This window comes from Bubalus bubalis, chromosome 12 (assembly GCF_019923935.1).
Source record: "Bubalus bubalis isolate 160015118507 breed Murrah chromosome 12, NDDB_SH_1, whole genome shotgun sequence".
NCBI lineage: Eukaryota > Metazoa > Chordata > Mammalia > Artiodactyla > Bovidae > Bubalus > Bubalus bubalis.
The window spans coordinates 13111192-13119108 of NC_059168.1; the positions used below are offsets into that span (position 1 = coordinate 13111192).

General features: G+C 38.8%; 1 long non-coding RNA gene across 1 annotated transcript; it reads right to left on the minus strand.

Annotated features, from left to right (window-relative positions):
* Positions 1–1646: 1646 nt before the first annotated feature.
* Positions 1647–3577, minus strand: LOC123328693. Its single transcript, XR_006543715.2, has 2 exons — positions 3146–3577; positions 1647–1765 (listed from the first exon to the last, which is right to left on the minus strand). It is a non-coding gene; the product is annotated as an uncharacterized LOC123328693 (long non-coding RNA).
* Between the last annotated feature and the right edge of the window lie 4340 nt (positions 3578–7917).

A 7917-nucleotide genomic window follows, 5' to 3' on the forward strand; every position in this document is an offset into this window, starting at 1 on the left:
TCATAAAAGAAGACAACACCTCTTAAACACAGGTACTTTCAAACAAACATGAAGCTTCGCATAGTGAGTTTTGAATTTAGGATTTCAGAATTCTAATGCTCCGATGCTATAAAATTTAGCTTTTAATACTTTCATTTGGGGGACATAACTGGTGGTCCAGTGGCTAAGACTCCACACTCCAATGGAGGGGGCCCAGGTTCGACTCTTGGTCAGGGAACTAGAACCCACATGCCTCAGCTAAAGATTGCACATGCCGCAACTAAGACCCGGCACAGTCAAATAAATAAATAAATACTTTCACTTGTAGCCATCCATTCACCTTATTGTTATTAACTGAAAAATTAATTTTTCATTTTCATAAAGTATAAAATCAAAAAATCTCTTAGAATTCAGTCTTAAATTCCATAATTGGGGGAATGACAGTAAGGCCACAATTTTCACTTTTGGAAACAAACTTTTAGTATGTGACAGTGATCCAGACTATGTCTTTCTTTTTTTTTTTTTTCAGACTATTTCTTAAAAAATATTTGCCAGACTTCCCTGGCAGTCCACTGGTTAAGACTCTGTGTTTCTACTGCAGGGGGCGCATGTGGATCCCTGGTCCAGGAACTGCTGCAGAGCCAAAAAAAAAAAAAAAAAGTTTGCCAAATATATATATATATATTTACTACAAATGGGAGAGCTGAATTATATGGCACGCCTTTTGAATGCCCTTGTAAAAATAATCCTTTTTTTAAAGATGACTAGTTAGATGAGCTGTAACGCCAACCAAAAAAGCCAAATAGTTGAGTCATTCATCACTGGTAAACTGAGAGGAAAGATTTTCCCTTGGATGCAAGTACAGATTGATTTTTTATAACCATTAAAAAAGCACTGTCATCTCTAAACTATACACTGAAGACTAGGGTTATGCATACCATAAATTCTTCAAAGTCTTGAACCATCTGAAGTTCAGGAATTAGTATCCAATTTATGGTGATCTTTACTATCTTGGCTGCATTTTTTAAGCATTTAGTCTAAAATTATTCCTAGTAAAATCTGCAATAAACAAATTATTAAATCTAGGCCTTGACTTTTTAACATGGTCCAATGCTAACCCCAACTATTTACTAATCTAGGAGCACTATCTATAACCAAGCTAATACATTTTTATACACTTACATTAAATTTTGACAGACTTTTCTAAGGTATGTAAGAGTCACTTGATATTGCCATTTCATGGGCAACAAATCCAAAATGTCTTCATGAAAATTTTCAGGCATCACAAATGAGTTCAGTTCAGTCGCTCAGTCATGTCCAACTCTTTGCGACCCCATGAATCGCAGCACGCCAGGTCTCCCTGTCCATCACCAACTCCCGGAGTTCACTCAGACTCACGTCCATTGAGTCAGTGATGCCATCCAGCCATCTCATCCTCTGTCATCCCCTTCTCCTCTTGCCCCCAATCCCTCCCAGCATCAGAGTCTTTCCCAATGAGTCAACTCTTCGCATGAGGTGGCCAAAGTACTGGAGTTTCAGCTTTAGCATCATTCCTTCCAAAGAAATCCCAGGGCTGATCTCCTTCAGAATGGACCGGTTGGATCTACTTGCAGTCCAAGGGACTCCCAAGAGTCCTCTCCAACACCACAGTTCAAAAGCATCAATTCTTTGGCGCTCAGCTTTCTTCATAGTCCAACTCTCACTCCATACATGACCATTGGAAAAACCATAGCCTTGACTAGACGTGTTAACTGTGTGATATTATCTCTTTATGTATTTTCATGAGCTTAAATCGAAAATGCCACAAATGATTTAAATTTGTAATATTACCTGGTCATATCTTCAGTATGCTATGAAACAGTATTTCCAATGATATTTATGTTTACTTTTTTTCTGTTTGAGGTACATAATTTCTGCTCTACTCAACAGGCATTGCTTATGGTATTGATGCCCAGGAATTTTTTTTCTTACCATGTAAACAGGTACATATTGTAGTAGTGTCCCTTATTTCGCATTCAAAAACAAGCCCTATTATAACTTTTCCATATACTAGTTATGTTGCTTACTACCTATGGTTGGTTTTAAAATGGCATCTTGGGACTTCCCCAGTGGTCCAGTGACTAAGACTTGGTGCTCCCAATGCAGGAGGCCCATGTTCAATCCCTGGTCAGGGAATTAGACCCCACATGCCCCAACTAAGGGTTTGCATGCCACAATGAAGACTGAAGATCCCATATGCTGCCACTAAGACCCGGCAAAATAAACATATAATAAAAATAAAGTCTGCTTTGAAATTAAAAAAATAAAATGGCATCTTAATTTGTGCTCTTTTGATACAGATACACTTTGCATACTAAAACAGTAATATTCTGCATTTCCACAACAAAAATCTTTTTTTTTTAATAATCAAAATGCATTTTTCTTTCCCTACTTTTGAGAGAAAAGTGGACTCAAAATATACTGTCCTTCCTTCTTAAAACTACAGTGAAAAAACAGTACCACAAGGACAAAGGATAACTGACTACTGACACTTAGCCTCGAAACTAGGGGCAAAAGGGAATGGTGGAGACATCCAAGGGGAGGTGTCTTTCTAAAAGGGACAGGCACACCCCAGCTTCAGTCTATTGCAGCAGCACATTAAAGTAATCTCAGCCTTCATGGAATCTTTAAACACTGGAAATGCAGACTGGTGTATGTGTAGTGTGTGTGTGTGAGTGAATCTGCTTTTTTTTCTTTTGGCCTCGTCGTGGCAGGTAGGACCTTAGTCCCCTAACCAGGGACTAAACTCATGACCCCTGCATTGGAAGCACAGTCTTAACCACTGAACCACCAGGGAAGTCTGAATCTGCTTTATTTATTTTAAAGTGTTGGCAACTAATCCTAAACATAAAACACTGTTACAGTCCAACAAATGGTCCACCGGCAATCAGTTTGGGACAACTTCCCCGCCAAACACCCTCCCCAACCCATCATAAGGTTTAAGTCTTATGAACATCAATCTATATTCTTAGCAAAACTAGCAAACAGTAGTCTTTTTACACAAAAAGCTCTCCCTTCTTTGTTTGGAGCTTAACACTCTTACAAAACTTTGGTTAACTTCCCAGAACACCCAGTTGCATCTAAAAAAGCCTAAGTTGTTTTTATTTTGCTTTTTTAATGGCCTTACCTCCTAACTTCATGTCATCCAAACCGCCCTTGTTCTAAGAAAACTCAGCTCAAAATGGAGCTAACTGTTCAGCTCTTCTAAACCAAGCCTGTAGAAAAAAATTAACAAATAAGAAAACCCCTAGGCCAAGAAATTCTTGTTCTGTTTCTGTAGCCAGTTTGCACCAAAACTCTAAAATATATGGCACACATTCTGTCAATTAGTAATTCCATCCTTCTCTATGAAAAGCAAAGAAACCTACAGGGCAAAAGTACTCAAGCAGCTATGTCATTTAAAATAAACCAAGGCGGGAAGGGATATAGGTGTACATACAGCTAATTCCTGTAACCGTGTCCTGAGAAACCTATACTGGGTTTCTCAAAACTCAGCAACAGTTAGAACTGGACTTCGAACAACTGACTGGTTCAAAATTGGGAAAGGAGTATGACAAGGCTGTATATTGTTACCCTGCTTATTTAACTTACATACAGAATTCAGTTCAGTTCAGTTGCTCAGTCATATCCGACTCTTTGCTACATACAGAATACATCATATGAAATGCAGGACAGGATGAATCACAAGCTGGAATCAAGAATGCCAGCAGAAATATCAGCAACCTCAGATATGCAGATGATACCACTCTAGTGGCAGAAAGTGATGAGGAACTAAAGAGCCTCCTGATGAAGGTGAAAGAAGAGAGTGAAAAAGCTGGCTGGAAATTCAACATTCAAAGAGTGAAGATCATGGCATCCGATCCCATCACTTCATGGCAAATAGTAGGGGGAAAGGTGGAAGCAGCGACAGATTTTATTATCCTGGGCTCCAAAATCACTGTGGACGGTGACTACAGCCATGAAATTAAAAGACACTTGCTCCTTGGAAGGAAATCTATGACAAACTTAGTGTATTAAAAAGCAGAGACATCATTTTGCTGACAAAGGTCCATATAGTTCAAAGCTATGGTTTTTCCAGTAGTCATATACAGATGTGAGAGTTGGACCATAAACAAGGGTGAGCGTCTAAGAAATGATGCTTTCAAACTGTTGGAGAAGACTCTTGAGAGTCCCTTGGACAGCAAGGAGATCAAACCAGTCAATTCAATTCTAAAGGATATCAACCCTGAATATTCATTGAAAAGACTGAGGCTGAAGCTGAACCTCCAATAATTTGGCCACATGATGCGAAGAGTTGACTCACTGGAAAATATCATGATGCTGGGAAAGACTGAAGGCCAAAGGAGAAGAAGGCAGCAGAGGATGAGATGGTTAGTAGACAGCATCACCGACTCAATGGATATGAATTTGAAGAAACTTTGGGAGATAGTGAAGGACAGAGAAGCCTAATGTGCTACAGTCTATGGGGTCACAAAGAGTTGGACGTGACTTAGCAACTGAACAACAATAGATGATTCACTTCACTATACAGCAGAAAGTAACACAACATTATAGCAATTAAACTGCAATTAAAAAATAAAATAAACCATGGATGGGGACTTCCCTAATAGTCCAGTGGTTAAGACTCCGCTCCCAATGCTGGGGGCAGGGGTTCAGTCCCTGGTTGGGGAACTAAGGTCCCACATACCACAACTATAGAAGCCTGCCCGCTGCAATGAAGACCCAGTGCAGTCAAAATAAATAAGTATTATTGAAAAAAAATAAACTGAACAATGGAAAAGTATTTTAAAGAAGGCATTTTACATGTTGCATTCTCTAATCAGTCAATAAAATTCCAAAAGTAAAAAGATTTTCAAAAATCGTAAATATTTGAAAATTAACAAACATACTACTAAATATTATTTGGAGCAAAGAAATCAGAAATGAAGTTACAAACCATTTAGAAGGTGATGAAAAGAAAAAAGATTTAGACCAATGAGATATTACTTTAAAAACTAAAACAGTCCTCAGAGGAAATTTTAGAGTCTTAAATGCTTTAATCATTAAATAGGCTTTAAAAAATATAAAGAAATTATTATTCAAAGTAAGGAAAAAGGATAAAAAACAGAATACAACAGGAAGCAGGAATTGATAAATGTAAGAGTAAATTTTAAAAATAACAGCAAGGATATATAAATCCAAAACTTTATTCTTTGAAAGAACAAAAAACCAAAACCCTGATTTTAGTAAAGAGTGGGGAAGGAGGGAGATGGCTGAAGAAAGAAGATATAAAAGAGACTAAATAAACTGCAAGAGATAATCACATGCAACCCTATGACAACAAATTTGAAAATCAAAAGAACACACATGACTTCTCAGCAAACTATAAATTATAAAAATTGACTCAACAATAGAAAATTTGATTCATGAATTACTTCAAAAGAGAAAAACTTGTGGGTTGTGTCTATATATGATATATCAGATCAGATCAGATCGTGCTCAGTCATGTCCGACTCCTTGCAACCCCATGAATCGCAGCACGCCAGGTCTCCCTGTCCATCACCAACTCCCAGAGTTCACTCAGACTCACGCCATCGAGTCAGTGATGCCATCCAGCCATCTCATCCTCTGTCATCCCCTTCTCCTCCTGCCCCCAATCCCTCCCAACATCTGAGTCTCTTTCAATGAGTCAACTTTTCGCATGAGGTGGCCAAAGTACTGGAGTTTCAGCTTTAGCATCATTCCTTCCAAAAAAATCCCAGGGCTGATCTCCTTCAGAATGGACTGGTTGGATTTCCTTGCAGTCCAAGGGACTCTCAAGAGTCTTCTCCAACACCACAGTTCAAAAGCATCAATTCTTCGGCGCTCAGCCTTCTTCACAGTCCAACTCTCACATCCATATGTGACCACAGGAAAAACCATAGCCTTGACTAGACGAACCTTTGTGGGCAAAATAATGTCTCTGCTTTTGAATATGCTATCTAGGTTGGTCACAACTTTCCTTCCAAGAGGTAAGCATCTTTTAATTTCATGGCTGCAGTCACCATCCACAGTGATTTTGGAGCCCAGAATAATAAAGTCTGACACTGTTTCCACTGTTTCCCCATCTATTTCCCATGAAGTGGTGGGATTGGATGCCATGATCTTCGTTTTCTGAATGTTGAGCTTTAAGCCAACTTTTTCATTCTCCACTTTCACTTTCATCAAGAGGCTTTTGAGTTCCTCTTCACTTTCTGCCATAAGGGTGGTGTCATCTGCATATCTGAGGTTATTGATATTTCTCCCAGCAATCTTGATTCCAGTTTGTGTTTCTTCCAGTCCAGCATTTCTCATGATGTACCTCTGCATATAAGTTAAATAAACAGGGTGACAATATACAGCCTTGACGTACTCCTTTTCCTATTTGGAACCAGTCTGTTGTTCCATGTCCAGTTCTAACTGTTGCTTCCTGACCTGCATATAGGTTTCTCAAGAGGCAGGTCAGGTGGTCTGGTATTCCCATCTCTTTCAGAATTTTCCACAGTTTATTGTGATCCACACAGTCAAAGGCTTTGACATAGTCAATAAAACAGAAATAGATGTTTTTCTGGAACTCTCTTGCTTTTTCTATGATCCAGCAGATGTTGGCAATTTGATCTCTGGTTCCTCTGCCTTTTCTAAAACCAGCTTGAACATCAGGAAGTTCACGGTTCACATATTGCTGAAGCCTGGCTTGGAGAATTTTGAGCATTACTTTACTAGCGTGTGAGATGAGTGCAATTGTGCTGGTAGTTTGAGCATTCTTTGGCATTGCCTTTCTTTGGGATTGGAATGAAAACTGACCTTTTCTAGTCCTGTGGCCACTTCTCAGTTTTCCAAATTTGCTGGCATATTGAGGGCAGCACTTTCACAGCATCATCTTTCAGGATTTGGACTAGCTCAACTGGAATTCCATCACTTCCACTAGCTTTGTTCGTAGTGATGCTTTCTAAGGCCCACTTGACTTCACATTCCAGGATGTCTGGCTCTAGGTCAGTGATCACACCATTGTGATTATCTGGGTCGTGAAGATCTTTTTGTACAGTTCTTCTGTGTATTCTTGCCATCTCTTCTTAGTATCTTCTGCTTCTGTTAGGTCCATACCATTTCTGTCCTTTATCGAGCTCATCTTTGCATAAAATGTTCCTTTGGTATCTCTGATTTTCTTGAAGAGATCCCTAGTCTTTCCCATTCTGTTGTTTTCCTCTATTTCTTTGCATTGATTTGCATAAAAAAGTATAGCTAAATAATATTTCTATTTCAGCAATATAATTATAAATATTTATAAACTAAATTTTGCTGAAATGTATATATTATCTTGCTAATATAAGACCACATTGCTAAGATGTGGAATGTTTAGAAGAGAATGATTAACTAAAAAGTGACTATTAAAATATCAATACAATCTCATACGTATAAAATTAAAAGATATGCACATGTACACACATACAGAAATGCATGAAAAGATGGTAACCAGAATGTTAACGGTGGTCACCCCAAGACGAAAGGATACTCCTGCTTGCACATCTCATGCCCATCTTCTCTGGCCCCTAGAGCCAACAAATAGTGAGCATGGAGGGTGAGGGAAGGACAACACTGTGAACTGGCTAACTTTTCAAGGGGCTCTCCATTCTTTGAAGGAAATGCTGCTCAAATTTGAACACACATCAGAATCATCTTGGAGAGTCCGTTAAAAGAGATTACTGGGCTCCACCCTAGGGTTTCTGATTTAGTAGGTCTGAGGTGAGAGGCCTAAGGATCTGCATTTCTGGTAAGTGACCATATAATACTGATACTGCTGTGCCAGAGATTACATTTTGGGGATCACTGTCCTAAAATAACTTTCAATATTCTAAAAGGTTCTTGAAATTACTGTGGTCTCCTGTTCCACTCTCTTTGCCT